Here is a 16,093-nt window from a genome sequence, read left to right as displayed (position 1 = left end):
TGGTTGTCCACCTTTCTCTTTAAAAACATGACAGCATCGTCATCGGGTTAGTTTTTATGCTTCCTCCACCGGGAGGTGTACCACTGGTTAGTGCAGTAGTAATCAGTGATGGTTGGGTTATGTACAGTGAGAAAAAAGGGAATAGTTAAAATGCTCGTACAGCCAGATAAAGTTTTTTACTAAATCTGGATTCGAGATAGTCTAAAAATAGTTCCGTGCGTAAGGGGATTTATTATGAATCTCCCGCACCTAATATGTCCATAAAAAGGTCGACATGTTTCAGCCCTTGCGATTGCCCTGAGGGGTCAAGTGGGCTTTCTTCAGGACCTAGAGTGAAAAGATGTAGGAAAGGGGTATAGTGAGAAACCTATTGTGTCTCTGTGAACTTAGACCATGTGTTGTCAGGGTCTTCGTGAATCTAGGTATATTCACCTGATTCTGCTTTGGTCAGATAGTACCTGTAAGAAAGGGAGGAAACAAGACAAAACAAACAAAGGAGAATATCAGGTCTGTATTCTCACAAATGGTCATGCTGTCTTTGTGCTAAGACAGTGCAAGAAACTATAAAATGGCAACTCTTTATAACAAGGCAAATTCCTATGACAGACCTATTAGTGGGGATCTCTAATCTTTGCTTGCTGTGGGCTCGAGTATAGTTGGAATAGCACTCGATGTTTTGTTGTTATCATGTAGATTGATAACATAAATGTGGTACAGTGTCAGGAAGTGTTAATTATCAGCGTTCTGGGTGAAAAATCTACATGTTTCATAGTTGACGTTACATTAAATGATGTTAGCTGTTGTTACGCTCTTGTAAACAAAAGTGATAGGAATTCTAGCAGGTCTCTTATTCGCTGGGTAGTACTTAACAATGTGTGAGTGTTGAAAAGTTATCACAGCATGATAGCGTAAGATGTTAGTACTTAGGGTTAAAATATTTGCAAGCGTTCTGAGTGAATGATTAGGGCGTCTCAATATTGGTGTTAAATATAATTTACTTGGTGATGCTACCCATGATTGGATACAAAATATGTCCTGTTCCTATGGTAGGGCGCTTCCCTTAGATTCACATTCTGGCCAACTCCTTCGATCTTTCTCATGTCAATTTGTATTGTTTCTTTACAACTAGATGTTAATGTGTGGCAGATTAAAATTTGTAGTGTAAAGAGTCCTGACCAAATGGCAGCATGCGGTAATCGCTTTATTAGTTGGAAAGTATTTATGGAAGAAGGTCAAAAATAGTCGTTACAATGCTGCTGTTACTTGGAATGTTGTAGGAACTAAGTGCGCAGTGAAACAAAATGTTTATGGGTGCATTTCCCTTAGTAAAAAACACTCCTCTCAGTTAATAGATGTGACCAGCCCCCTCGCTCGCACCCTTCTTGATTTACCTATTGTCCTCGTTACTGGACATCAACAGGTTTTCAGCGAGTAAGTCACCTGTCTAAGGACACAAAATAATACTCATTTAACACATATTTTGATAATACGTTACGGTTTCGTAGATCCTAGCTCTCTTCGTTGTTTGCTTCTACCCATCAGGTTGGTGCAGCACGACTTGTGCTGACTCTACCTCTGCCAGCCTGGTTGTGTTCGCCTTCACCGTGGTGTCATTTTTAAAGAGCTAGAAGAAAGACTATGGGTGGTTTTTACCACTGATATAGTTCAAGAAGAGGTGTTCAATTATTTTTCTTTAAAAAAAAAAATGTTTGCTGTGTATATTGTTAAAATAAAGACAAATAAATATCAATAAATGATCGTGCTTCTTTCATCAGACTCTGGGTGTTTTTAGCCCTCGATCTCTTGACTCATTATTTGAAAGGGTGTTTATAAAAGGTGGAACGATCAAGTTTGTTGAGGTATTTGTTACGCCGGTCAGAGAGGTCTTTATCAATGTGTAGTTTTACATTAGAAATTCACAGATGTTTTGTGTCAGATGTTCATCAGGTACGTGAATTAGTGGTTTAGACTCAACCACGGGATATTATCATTGAGTCCATGATCATTTGTATGGAAGCGATGGACCCATCTCTGTTGCTTTTCAAACAGCACTTTTTCTGCATTATGATTCTTTGTCTTAAGTGTTTCCAAGATCAACCTTTTTAAGTCTCTTTTTAAGTTTCTTTGAAGTGGTTACTCATTTTTGTCGTGTTTCTTTTACATTTGACCTTACTCTTGTGTTCGCTTACCCTTAGCTTCACTTTGCGACACGTCATCCCTATGTAGCGTAGGGAACAAGGACAGGTGATCATATAGATTGCGTGTGTTGTGTTGCAATTCGTATGCGATCTAATCGTCCATTTGAAATCTGGAAGCAGTTGTATTGTTTCGGTTACTGTAGTCAAATTGCAGACAGAGCAGGAACTACATGGATAATGTCCCAACACGGGGGGACTGTCCCACAGTTGTGGAATCATTTCTCCTCGTGTGTTTGGAGGTGGTCTGGTGTGTACAAGAATATCTTTAAGATTTCTAGTTCTTTTGTTTGCGGATCTCGGTTTTGGCCAGCTCAGGGAACCTGAAGCGAGGATCCTCCAGTTTTTGTTTATTATTTTCTTTACATTGTTAGAGGCCGTGTTATAGGTGGTCACACAGGTAACAAGGTCTTTTTCAGGTGCTCTTGGTGTTGTGTCCAGTAGGCTTTCTCTTGGTTGGTGCTTGGCTCTCTTGACATTTGCTAATGGTTTTCTCAGGGTAATCACGGTTCCTCAGTTTCTTGCACAAGTCTTCTGCTTGGCTCTCGTAGTCTTTGGTTTTACTATAATTCTGTCTAAGACGTAGAAATTGGCTATAGGGTAGGTTCTCTCTCAGTGGTCGTGGGTGAAAGCTTTTGTAAGAATGCAGACTGTTTTTGACGTCGGTTTAAAAAAGGTTTTAGTTTGTAGTTTATCATTTTCAGCATAGATCGTTATGTCTAGAAAATCCAGTGTTTTCTTGTCTGCTGTGTATGTGAATTTGAGCCATTCAACCCTTGTGTTGACCCATCTGTGGAATTCTTTGAAGCTTTCTATGTCACCTTCCCAGATCAGGATGATATCGTCAATATAGCGTTTCTAGAGCAAAATCTTTTGTTGGTATGGATTTGAGATGTTCTCTATGTGGGTCTCCTCAAAATCGCTGACATACAGCCCTGCCACACTGGGGGCAAAGGTGCTGCCCATAGAAGTCCCGTGGCATTGCTGGTACATGATGTTGTACTCGAAGTAATTTTCGGTTAAGGCTAGCTTGCAACAATCTAAGACAAAATGTACACTGTACTAACCACACAAGAATTCAGGACAGTTATCCCTGAAATATATGCGAAGCGTTAGAGCTCGTGAGAGTCAGACAAATATACAAATGGAGTCTGGCATTTGGAAGCTCCTGCTCTTGTGAAAGTATTGGTGGTGTCATTATCTCAAAAAATAAATGGGAGCTACAACATGAAATGATGACATAATGTAGGGTATGGTGGCTCTGACAAAAGCCATTGCCTTCACAATGTATGGTGTTTAGTTACACATAGAACGGGATGCATTCCTTGATGCTATAGAGGAAGATCCGGTTCCCTTCTGCAGTGAAGTGCACTCCATCTTGCCTATTGACACCTGGCATATCAAACTGGATATTGTTATGATATATAGAGCCCATGCCATGGTCAAAAAGAAACACAGAAGTTGTTTTATAAACATGCTCCCGTGATTCTCAATCTTAGGACAAAACCCTTTATGCCACTTCCATTTTTGCCTTTGACATATATTAGAATATAGAAAGTCTGTGTGAGGAAATACATCAATAGTGAAAAGGTTTCCTTTTGGATTTCAACACTGCACAATCATCAGGTCTGGTTGCTCACAATCCAAAATGCTCTCAAATATTGGTAACAATTAATACCACTTCATACCTCAATGGCCGATCCACATTTTTGTCTGTACCAAAGTTAATGGAATAACTTCATCCACCGGATGGGAGAATGAGTCTCAAATTCCAGAGGCAAACCATGGTGCATTATGGATATGTCAGTCATCAAAAGAGGGTTCAGAACAATGAGTAAGCTTCAGAAATAATATAGTTACATGAGAAGAGAAAGCATTGGGAGGCAAAATGACACTTGTAATTGGTAGATTTTTCCAATTTATAAAATTAGGTCAGATTTTGACCAACTGCTGTTTGTATGATGCACAGTTACGTGTTACACAGTACAAGTTTTATTTTCTTTGCAATTTTCCTACAATCCTGCAAGAGTCTCGCAAAAGTCATTTACAAGCTTCTGTGGATGAAGCTTGCTGTGGGCAACCTCGTACAAGCCCGCAAGACTTGTTATATTCCCAAGTTGGACCCATGTAGCGAAGCAGCTTATTTCGTACAATGTCCTCGCAAATATCCTTTTCAGTGGAGACCTTTTACACAGATGTGCGTGCACAACAATGTTGGATTGGTTTCCCTGAAACCAAACTTGTTTTTACATCTAGCTTTGTGCAACATTAACAACATTATCACAACACCCTGAACATCATCTACAAGGTCTAGTTTCATACTATGTAAAAATGTCATCATCTTCTTCCACGGGGCAACAGGCCTATCTACATATCCCTAACATTTCTAATCTATACGCACAACGCAAAACTGCTTTCTATTATAAAAGATAAGCATCCCAATAGATAAGCATAGCAGGAACTAACGCTGACAACGAGGGTTTTTACATGCTGAGAAATAACCAAGCAGCAGTCGGATATCTCGTGAGGGGTGTGCAGTGTGTGACCAAGACGGGGTCCTACATTCTATACCATCAGGAAATGAGATCGGATCGTACCTTGGGGTGACTCACGTCTTTATGCCTCCACACACACACTCTAGATGCACTTACAATAAGGTTTGCATCATAAATGTACGCTCGATCACGGCCTTTTTTTATATCCCTGCATATATACATTGCTTTAGCACCATGGTAGAATTATACCTACTATTTATGCTATTGGCACTCGTAATCACCTTTATCAGCTTCTGTCTTTTAATCATTACAGCACACGTGTTTATGCAAGAGTAAAGTTGATTCAATAAAGGTATTGAAAAACATTCCACTGTGTATTCTCCCTATACTTCTCTGAGAATAAGTGAGCACGAGTGACAAAGCAAAACGTTCAGTACTGTTTCTACGATCCCAGAGGGGTCAGGGATGTCATGTTCAGTGGTTGCCAGAAACTATTTGCTTCCTGGTGAGGTTAGTGGGGCTTATGGTGGCACTGTGAGCTAGCTTGTGGAGAGGCCGACATATGCTGAGGGGGTGTCCGGAATAAATCTCGGCACCAAACCACTAGTTTGTTGTCAAAACAATGCACAGATCCTATGGATTAGTAGGAACTACACGACATGGCCCGACCAACATTGGTTAGGCTCTTAGTTTCACGGTCAAATCTGAGTAGTTTAGAGCGGGGAAGCTGTTTGCCAAGGCCTGTTTCAGCTGCTGTTACTGGGGGGCGGTATTGCTGCAAAACCGGCCCCAGGTAACAAAAACGGCCCCCAGCGGTCCAAAACCAGCCCCCACTCTAATGGCCCATTGGGGAAACACCCGGTGCCAGCTACGCCCAGTCCGGCCCTGGACCTGGCCTGTCCTAGCTTCACATACACCACATCCAGATATTGCTTTCTTAGCAGCAGGAATGCGTAACTCTATAGAGACCTAATAAAAATTTACAGAAATCTTACAAAATACGCAATGAGAACATTAACATTTCAACCTATGAGGGCTGCTCAGGCTGCACAACCACAATTAGCTAATATGGGTATCAGTCCCCAAACACAATGCCGTTATGATAAAGATTCCCACCAGCTGTGGGCAAATCCCATTCTGGATAGCACAGAAAACAGCTCAGCTAGAAGCAGGTATTTTCCCATACGTGCCAGCAGAAAAAATAAAGAAAACCACCAATTTTCTTGCCAATGGATATGGCTCCTCTGATAGAAGATTGTGTCACTTGGAGTAGAATCTTTGCTGCTTTTCATACCAGAACACATGGTACCCCTTGAATAGCAGTCATACCAGATGTACTGAATCAAATTCCGAATGAGTACGGGGCAGGGCCTGCTCTAGATCTGGGGATGAAACTGATGGGCAATTTTGCCCAGGTATCAGCGATTATGCTGAGTAACATAAAAGAGAAGGAAGCAGCAGTGGCTATAAGCTAGCACCTGAGGGATTTTGCTCCTGTACAGAAGGAGCAAGAATTGCCCAAGATTATAGAAGATGCATATGCTTCGCTTGGTAAAAATAATCTGGGACCCAGACCTGGGATACCAATAGTTAAGGGCAATTCTGAAAAGGATAACTCTAAGCAATCACCCAGTTCTTCAAAGGAGACATTGGAGAATAAACAAAGAAATGAACAAAACAAAGGCACGGGTGGGTCTCCTCAACAGGAACACAGTGAGAGAAAATACAATTTGGGAAACTGTGACAATGTTAGGAAGCCTGACAGGCATCAGGATACAGATAAGCGTTCCTCTCGTTCCTTTCAGGATTCATCTGAAAAACGTTCAAAGAGATGCACGGTCAGAGCACAGCTAGGAATAGAGAGACAAGCTGAAAAAGGAGACACATCACAGTTTTGACTACATCATTAAAAAGGAAGATAAAAGACTTACAAACCTCAATTTAAAAAGAAGGTAGCTGGGATCAAAATAAGAAACATAGAGGCTAATGAGAACACTGCTCTGAATGGGGAATGGGCAGTTTCGATGCTGGACAGCGTGACAGATGTCACAATAGCTCACCAAAACCTGATGGATTATCTGGCAGCAGTAGGTCTGAGTTAGCATATCACGGTGGACACACCAGATACAAGGGTAAGTGCCCCATATCGTTTATAGAACATAAGACTCCAAATGGAGAGGGACATACTCAGGTGAGTGAAGGGTCTCTTTTGGGAGAACCTGACATATGGTTACAGTATGGGGGAAGAAGTTATTTTACCTGCTTTCTCTGACCTCTTACCAGATTTAGTTAAAATTCATATGCGCAGGAGTGGGCTTTTGCGCTAGCTCTTACACTTTACCGCAATCATGTTGGGTGGGATGATAAATCACCTAATCACAAAATACCATTAAAATCGATTCCTCAACCACAGAGACAGTACCCAATAACGCATGAGGCAAAGAAACAAGTCAGGGAGATCCTAGATCAACTTGAGTACCAGGATGTGATAGAAAATTGCAGCTAGCCTATGAACAATCTCTTGTTTCCTGTAATGAAACCCGAATAATTCATATAGTTTTGTCTTCGATTATAGACATTTAAACGCATCCACTTGGACATTTCCAGTACAAAATACACATACTGCTACACTAATGCACAATATCATGCGGAAGAAATACAAAACACTAGATACCTCAAATGGATTTGTCTGCCAAAATATGGCGCCTGAGAGCAGGTACTTGAAATCAGTCTCAGCGCTAGGTTCTCAATGACAATTTTGTCAATAACTTCAGGGGTATGATAGCCATAGGCTCCTTTCAGCCCGATTGACAGTTGCTTCAAAATGTTAATGAGGAGGCATCGTCCTATGTAGATGACATCCATATGAATTAATAGAACTCTTGTCTAGGTTGAATCACATTCTTGGGTTCACTCACCTGGGATACAAATTTAATTTGAAGAAAAAAAAAAATCAAAAATTGCCCATCTCAGTGTCCTATTTCTGGGGTATGCGCTGTCAATTCAAGGCAAAAGCCTGGCGGAACAGTTATTAGAAAAATGTGCACTGCTCCAACCCCGAACGACTCTGAAAAGACTAGACTGCATTTTAGGATTTTTTAATTTTGGTAGGACATAAATTTGGGATTACACAGAGTAAAACCTTTAATAGATTTAATTAAACCTTATTTTTCACTACATCATTTGACACAAAAACAGATATTTTACATTCCATACAGGCCGACAGGATATCTTCTAATCATCTACATATGCAAGTTAACACAACTAACCTGGTTATCCGCATAGTTACTGGACCAACTGGGTACACATTTCTCACTTTCAATTAAGGTGATACCGTAACAATAGCATACAAATCACCTTTGTACACAAACGCAGAAATGCGTTTTGCACCCAATGAAAAATTCTCACAATTGTACAGATTACTATAGTGAGAGACAGAGCACTAGCACAGGAGAAACACATCATTGTCGTGACCCTGGCACCTACCCTAGAGACTGTTACAAAGGCAAGCATCCTAAATGCTAAAACATTCATCCACAACGGATTCAATGGGCTAACTCTCTGACTGCCACAGATTACAGATTTGACTCTACATTACAAACACAAGCATTCTTGCAGTACGAACAAGAATATTCTCTGCCAAATGAAATCATGCCTCTAGATTGATATGAAGGTATCATTTATACCGATGGATCTGCACAGCTGGCAATAGGAATGAAACTGAAATAATCCACAGCATATGCAATTGTAAAAGAGTGCATGCATGACAAAGCACAGTCCAGGGAAAACACACTCAGTCTCTAGGGGATTGTACAGCACAGGGATTTGCGAGTCTGTATAGGACCATACGCAAATGGCACACTACATTCCGACCAGGGTCCGGCGTATAGCTCTCGGGCTTACAAGGAAGACATGGGAAGTTTGGGTGCAGCCTTGAAGTACCGCTCCCTGTACCATCCCCAGTGAATTTCAGCTGTTGGGAGAAAGAAACAGTCCATGACTTAAAGCAATCCTTGACAGCAAGGGTATTAGGCTTGGGTGGCAGTTGGGTCAATCATCTATATGGGGCCCAGAGGGCACTTAACATGCCTAGAAAATCCCTGGGGGGGGGGGGGGGGTCGTACACCTTATGAACTCCTATTTGGTGTAAGAATGTGGATACTAGACCTAGATAGTTTCAGCATAGTGGCGGCTAAATCTCCATTTGACATCAATGAACGTTTGGTTGTTTTACAGGGAATCAATGAATTCCAGGCTTTACAATGAATTTATAGGCCCAAGTAAAATGCACCACCACTGGGGAAGTAAATGTAGTCTTAGCAAGATCTGCCTGGGTCCCAAAGATGGGGGATTTGGTCAGAGAAAAGATAGTGGACAAGAAAGAATTTGGGCCATCTTACAGAGCCCCTGTACCTGTCCTGGCTGATGAAGGTACCAGAAGTTTACATCTTCGACCTCTTGCCAGCCGCCGAGACAAAAGGTTGGTCTCAATTGGGCTGATCAAACCACACTACATGGTCAATTCTCAACAGTAGGCCACGTCGCCTCCTGGGTAGCCACCGCTCTCTTCTCACTACCGAACATGAAGTTCGAATGGAAGCTTTAATAATGACTGAAGACTCCACTCTCCAAAGAGACACTACAAACCATGAAATGGTACTTCGTCCTGTTGAAATAACTACAACTGCACAATCAGAGTACAGAAATCTCAATTAAAAAAATTGATGACGTCTAGGTTACCATGTCACAGATCCAGTCTTCTACCAGTTCTACAAAACCTGCTGAGCTGCTAAGAATAGACGTCATGGCATCTGGCTACTTCCTTCATTACGACCATTTCTCATTGGATCCCAGAAAACCTAAACTGCCAACACCGCCGCTCCCTTTCAAGCTACAAGCATATGCTTTCAATCTTTGGATAAAAAAGACATACTTTATGGTTTCCTAGATGCATCTCTGGATTACAATTGGATTACTTTTCCTGGTTCTCTGAATTGGTTTAGTGACTGTCTTTTTCCTGCTTCTGAATGGACGTTCTTTCCCAGAATGCTCTGCAGTACACCTTGTGAATTGCGTTCTTAAGCCACATGCATCATCACACCTTGAATTAAGGGACCCATCCCTGGTGAACATTACAGTGGTCCTGAAGGGATTGTATGGGACAGGGTACCATATGAAGTATATGGTCCTACTGAATTATTACAAATTCCTTATTTGTTTAAAATTTCCTTAAATGATATCATCACCTCTAGTACTTTCTCTGATGATTGGGACATTGAAACTGTGCATAATGTCCTTGCAGATTTAGAGTAATCAGCTGCATTTTCTAATGATGAATTGTATGATGGTACAAGTAAGTATAGAGACATGTTCTGTTACCAGCATTGCGGTCACCATATTTCACACAACGGTAGTATCCAATGCACTGCTTATAATTACAAACCAAGAGAACACTGACCCTCACTGCTGAAAGGTAGTTCAAAGACACTTGCAGAGAAGTTTGCTTATTTTTCAGGTTTCAAAACATCAGATCCAGCCTCGTATTACTATAGGCTTGCACCTACACCTGCAAAGAAAACTAATCTAACAAACGCCAAACTGATATACTCTGCCTCCTTTATTGCCCAACTGTCTATACAGGGTTTTGACTTTTGGAAAGTATCCAGAGAAAATCTGTCTGAGGGACAAAAGAGTGGCAGGTTCAGGGAACAGAGGCAATAGTTCGAGCATGCCACATACCACATCAAATTATTTTTATGAACAAAACAGTGCAAACTTCATGGCTTTCTATAGCAAAAATAAAGGATTCAAACACACCATGTATTCCCGCATTCTCATGCTTCGAGAATTGGCAGCACTTTACACACTTCATTGAGGATACACTAGATACCATGATAAGTAATGGTTTCTTTGATTCATCAGACCCCAATCGGAAGGAATAGTTGGTTTGGCCTGTGGACACAAACTGGTGTCAGTCTAGATTCCTGGGTAACACCGAAGGATTTAGGATCACTAGGCTTGATCAACGATATGTACAAACAGAACACTCAGTGGTGGTGACATCATACAGTGTTGGGAAGTTGTGCCTTACGTAGGTAAAAACCTCCACACTTTCTCAGGTGAAGCAACACTTGTCCCTTCTTTCAGATGACATGGATTTCAGGGATTTTTTATTAGGTTCTGGGAACCCACGTCAAAAGCGCTTTTTGTATAGAATATACGAGCTATGGAAAACTTTTCAGCAGGAAGCTGCTGGGATATTGCGCAAGATTGGTAGGGTTAATTTAGAAAAAGGCTATGGCTGTGGTTGACAATAGTATGACCACATTATCATCCAGAATGTCTTCACTGGGCAACATAGTGTCTTCTGACATTGACATAATGCAGCATGACAGGTCTAGATTACAACATGGACCGTCACAATTAGGGTCAAAAGTAATACCGAGCTGGACGTTACAAACATTATGTTCTGGCCATGTGCCATGGCATTACATCAACAGTACAAATCTGTTTTTAGCATATGATCTAACAAGGAAAAAAGATAGTAATGGCACACAGATGTGAAATATACCATGTTCCACATTGAAAAATTAGACTAATTACCTTACACTGTTTCTGAGATACCATCACTGACTGGGAAATCCATTGTTACATCAACCTCCCAGTCCAGACTTTCAAATTGCAATATTGTCTCCAATACCTACAGGTAGGTAGATATGAAGTGCTAGGGGAAGGATATGTGCACAAGTATTGGAAATTACCTTTCAGGTTTAGAAGCAGGAATGGGTACATGGATGTTTTTCTTAGTGGCTCTGACTGTAAAGATAGTTTAAGTGGCTCTTAATTTGCAAGCACATTTCTCTCCATGGGGCCTGCAATGCTGCAGTAGCGAACTTTCTTGTTATCTGAAGGGTTCCCCAGCTGCCGTGATTCATCCGGTGTTCAGGCTGCTGCCGAATGGAGGGTACTTAATGCTGAATGATCAAGGTTGCTACGGAAAGGAACCAGGTATCGCTTATCTAATATCAGTTAATTCCATAATGACTTGTTGCACTAAAGTACAGTTTCCACCTGCCTGCACAGATAGGGAGGCGGAGCTAAGGCCTTCAATAAATGTTTCCAACATATAATGTGATTCTCTAAGCAAACTGAACGACATGCTTGTTCAAAATTATGTGGCCCCAACTTCAGCTGGCAAGATATTTGATCTCCAGGTTACAAGGTCCTCGTCTGAGATACAGACACTCCTCCACACTAATTTCCCACTGCATTTTGGGGAGCTCGACAATCATATCTTTAACATTCTGATTCCGCACACCTTGGATTCAGTAACTGAATGAGCATTGGATCATACCCTTCAGGCCTGTCTGGCTTGACTGCATACAACCTGTGTTCTGCGGTCTGCTCTGCAGCCATGAATGCGTCCTTGATGTGTGTCTCGGATCAGAATTGGTTGCTCCATCGGACATTGATTTACTGATGGACCCCTGAAAGGCCCATGCATATTGCTGTCCCCAGGGTATTCCGTTGATGAATGCATTCTTAGAGCCACCCTCGGATGCTCTAGCTCCTAGTGAAGCGAACAACGGTTCTGCGTAAAACTTGCGGGATACGACGCCTTACTCGGTGGCTGCTGTGGAAATCTGATGGATCACCTTTACGCCATAAACATTCTACAGGGTACGCCTTTGGGAACATCTGAAGTTATGGGCAACAGAATTGTTGCATCCACCACTTGGAACACAAACAATCGGCCTTCTCCGTGTGGGAACAATTTGGCCTCTTTTTTAAAACAAAGTAAACCAAAAAAGTTTTTGCTTTTTCTAGGCACCATGGCTTTCGGAGTGCTTGGGATTTCAAATGACATAAATGACTTATGAATAAATATTTTAAAGGGAAGCCAGCCTTTTAGATGCTTTTAAGAGTAGATAATGTTTTTAAAATGGTCTGTCTTTTTAGATAGCTTTTTAGAGATCGACCTTTAGTATGAGGACGTGTGTTATGTTCCCAAGTTAAAGACACACAATTGATGGACGGAATGCAGAACAAATCAAAACATTTACTCCCAGTCAAGAGATCTGGGTTAAATCCATCATTCTTTTGCTCACCATGCCACCCCAGTTTAGACTTGGCCTATGCAAATCAGTCTTGACCCTGTGCCTCATGGGAACAGTCCAGACCGAACTGCCAAGCCAGGTCCTCCTTGGACCGGAAACACGCATCCTAGGACCGGTTTCGGGGTTTCACATATCCTTAACTTTGCTAACCTGTACGCACATCGCAAGGCTGCTTTCCATTATAAAAGATGAGCATCCTGAGAGATTAGCAAAGGAGGCACCTCTGCTGACGAGTGTCCTTACATGCTAAAACAATCACCAAGCAGCAGTCTGATATCTTGTGAGGGCTGTCCAGTTCATGACCAAGACGAGGTCCTCCATTGTATCCCATCAGGTAATGGGGTTGGATCATCCCTTGGGGGGATTATTGACTTTACACCTACACGTAAACACTCTAGGTACACTTAGAGTAGGGTTCGCATCGTAAGAGTTCGCTCGATTACTGCCTTGTTTTATATCCCTGCATATATACATTGTTTTAGCACTATGGTAGAACTATACCTACTATTTACACTATTAGTGCTCATAATCATGCTCATTTGCTTCGGTCTATTAATCATTGCAGCACACATTTTATGCAAGAACATCTTTGGTCCATTAAATATATTGAAACATTTCCCACTGTGTATTCTCTGTGTACCTCTGAGAATAAGTGAGCATGAGTAACTGAGCAAAAAGTTCTGTAATGTTTCCATGATCTCTGAGGGGGTCAGGGTGGTCATGTCCAGTGGTTGCCAGAAACCATTCGATTCCTGGTGAGGTTGGGGGGGAGGGGGTTTATAGTGGCACTGTGAGCTAGATGGTCTATAGGCCGATACATCCTGCGGGGGTGTCCGGAATCAGTTGTGGCACCAAACCCCTAATTTATGTCGTCCAACAATGAGCAGATCCTACAGATTGGTAGAAACTACATAACAGACTCTTGCGTGGAAATTTATAGAGTGACCCTGCTCTGAGGACTTTTTACGATCCCGAAAGAGTCTTGCGACCCTGATGGCACAGGGATAGAAAAGTGGGTGTAGTACAACTGTACAAGTGTCATTAACTGGGTAAAAAAGGCTATTAAAGAGAATTATGGTACATGTAGTACACGTGAAAACAGAAGTAGTATGCAGTTCCTAATATATGGTGCAGGTAATGGTAAGAGCTCAAATGGTTAACCAGAGTGTGGATAATAAGGCGTGCAGGAAATGTATTTCCTCCTTTCGGAAAAAGACCCTCACACATTCAACAAGCAGGTGTCTTGCTTCATAATCGTGTCTGCTCCTTATCGGGTCGGCGCTGCAATACCCGATCAGGCACCCGTGATGGGGCCTTCTTGGCAGAGAGCTTTATTCCCAATGCCGGTGGGTGTAGTGCGTGTGAGGGCCCTAGCGGATATGTATATAGTGTAGGTGGTGGTGATGTGTAGGGATGTGAGAATAAAACAGGGATTAGTGGTCCACTCAGAACAATTTTAATGAGTTGTGGTCACTACCCTGATTAAAACCAGAACAAACGCAAACTCTCACTCTAAGGTATGTGAGAATATGTGCTAGTGAAAAAGGTCAAGTATATTACACCCAGCTTTTAATCTGTGTAGAGCTATTATTAGAGAGGAAATGTTACAATAAAGGTTAGCCTTTCCCTTTGTATGGAATTGTATTACAAATGTTTACTTTTGCATCAAATTTTAATATCCTCTATTACTATGTGATAGCACAGGGCCTAGAGTTTCTCTGTGAACTTTTATACACACACACCTATTGTAGCAGTCTGATGCTCATGGCCGATTGCATATTTCAACCAGCATTTCCAGATCTCTCCATGTACTTACTGCATCAAGGTACTGGAACCTATGTGTCATCACCCCACAGACCACAGCCGAATGCTGTTGTACTTGCAGCATTGGGTTATATTGGGATCTGGATTGTAGCTGCACCTGTGCCTGCATCATCTAGTGGCCGTTGGGATCATGGTAACTGAAGTCCCAGTTTCTTCCCTCCCTCTACATCATGAAGATTCTTCCTTCAGCGAGGAGCCCTTGTATTAAAAGGAGCATTTGTTATTGGCTCAGGAAGATAGATTAGATAAAGAGAGATAAAAGAGATAAAAGAGATAAAAGAGGGATAAAAGAGGGATAAAAGAGGGATAAAAGAGAGATAGAGAGAGATAGAGAGAGATAGAGATAGAGAGATAGAGAGAGATAGAGATAGAGAGATAGAGAGAGATAGAGAGAGATAGAGAGAGATAGAGAGAGATAGAGAGAGATAGAGAGAGATAGAGAGAGATATAGAGATAGAGCGATAGAGAGATAGAGCGAGAGAGATAGAGCGAGAGAGATAGAGAGATAGATAGACGTTTGCTACAATTAGTGCTGACATTTCAAATTAGTATTTCTTTATACAACTGCAATATTTGTCTGCTGTGTGGGGAAGACATGAGTCGGAAGACATTTATTGGTCTCCCACATCCCTTGGGATTGTGGAAAATGGAGTCCCAGTTTGTTTCATCGCTCCTCTCAGGTCATGTCTTAAAGATTTGTCCTTTGCATTGGAGGACTGGCAAATGAGAATGGGACACATCTATTTATGTCCCAGGTCTCATTTCTTTAAAACATGCACTATGGGCATCCATTTACGCCAAAATTATACCTAGCATCTAGATTGGATTCTCCTTTTGCACTTATGTGTTTTCCTGTACTGTGACGACATGAGTCAGGGAACGCTGTGAGGGGCATGTCTTACCGGCCACTGTGTTGTCCTTCTGGCTATCCGTTGGTGTGTCATAAAGGGTTAATAGCTGCGGCATTGCTTTTAGTCTGTGCTAGCCTGTGGTCATTATCTGGGTGTCAATTGTGACCATGGGATATCTCCACTCAGTCCTATAGACATGCTGCACAACTTATAGTCCCATCTCTGTTCGCATCTCAACAATTGTTGTTTTGTTGCAGGTGGAGACAATTTCTCAATGGCGAACCAGGCAATATAATTTTCTGAGTGGCCCATTGGTACAAAGTGTTGCACCAATTTTGTTATCTTTTTTCACCGAAAGGTGCCTCGGTGTTTGTGAATACGAATCTTGATTCTGGTGGTCATGCCTACATATTTTAGCCCACATTTGCAAATCAGGATGTACACCACATTAGAGCTATTGTAATTTGTATGCCTCATTAAAACCAATGGTGTCTGCTGGCCCAAGTCTATATCTTTAGTTCCTCTTCTGAGGGGGCAGACATTGCAATGTCTGCAGAGGTGGTGACCCATTATGCTGGATAGGTTCCACATGGTGTGCAATGTTTGGTCTG

Source organism: Triturus cristatus, chromosome 12, assembly GCF_964204655.1.
Source record: "Triturus cristatus chromosome 12, aTriCri1.1, whole genome shotgun sequence".
In the NCBI taxonomy this organism is placed as follows: Eukaryota; Metazoa; Chordata; class Amphibia; order Caudata; family Salamandridae; genus Triturus; species Triturus cristatus.
This window is presented reverse-complemented; position numbering follows the sequence as displayed.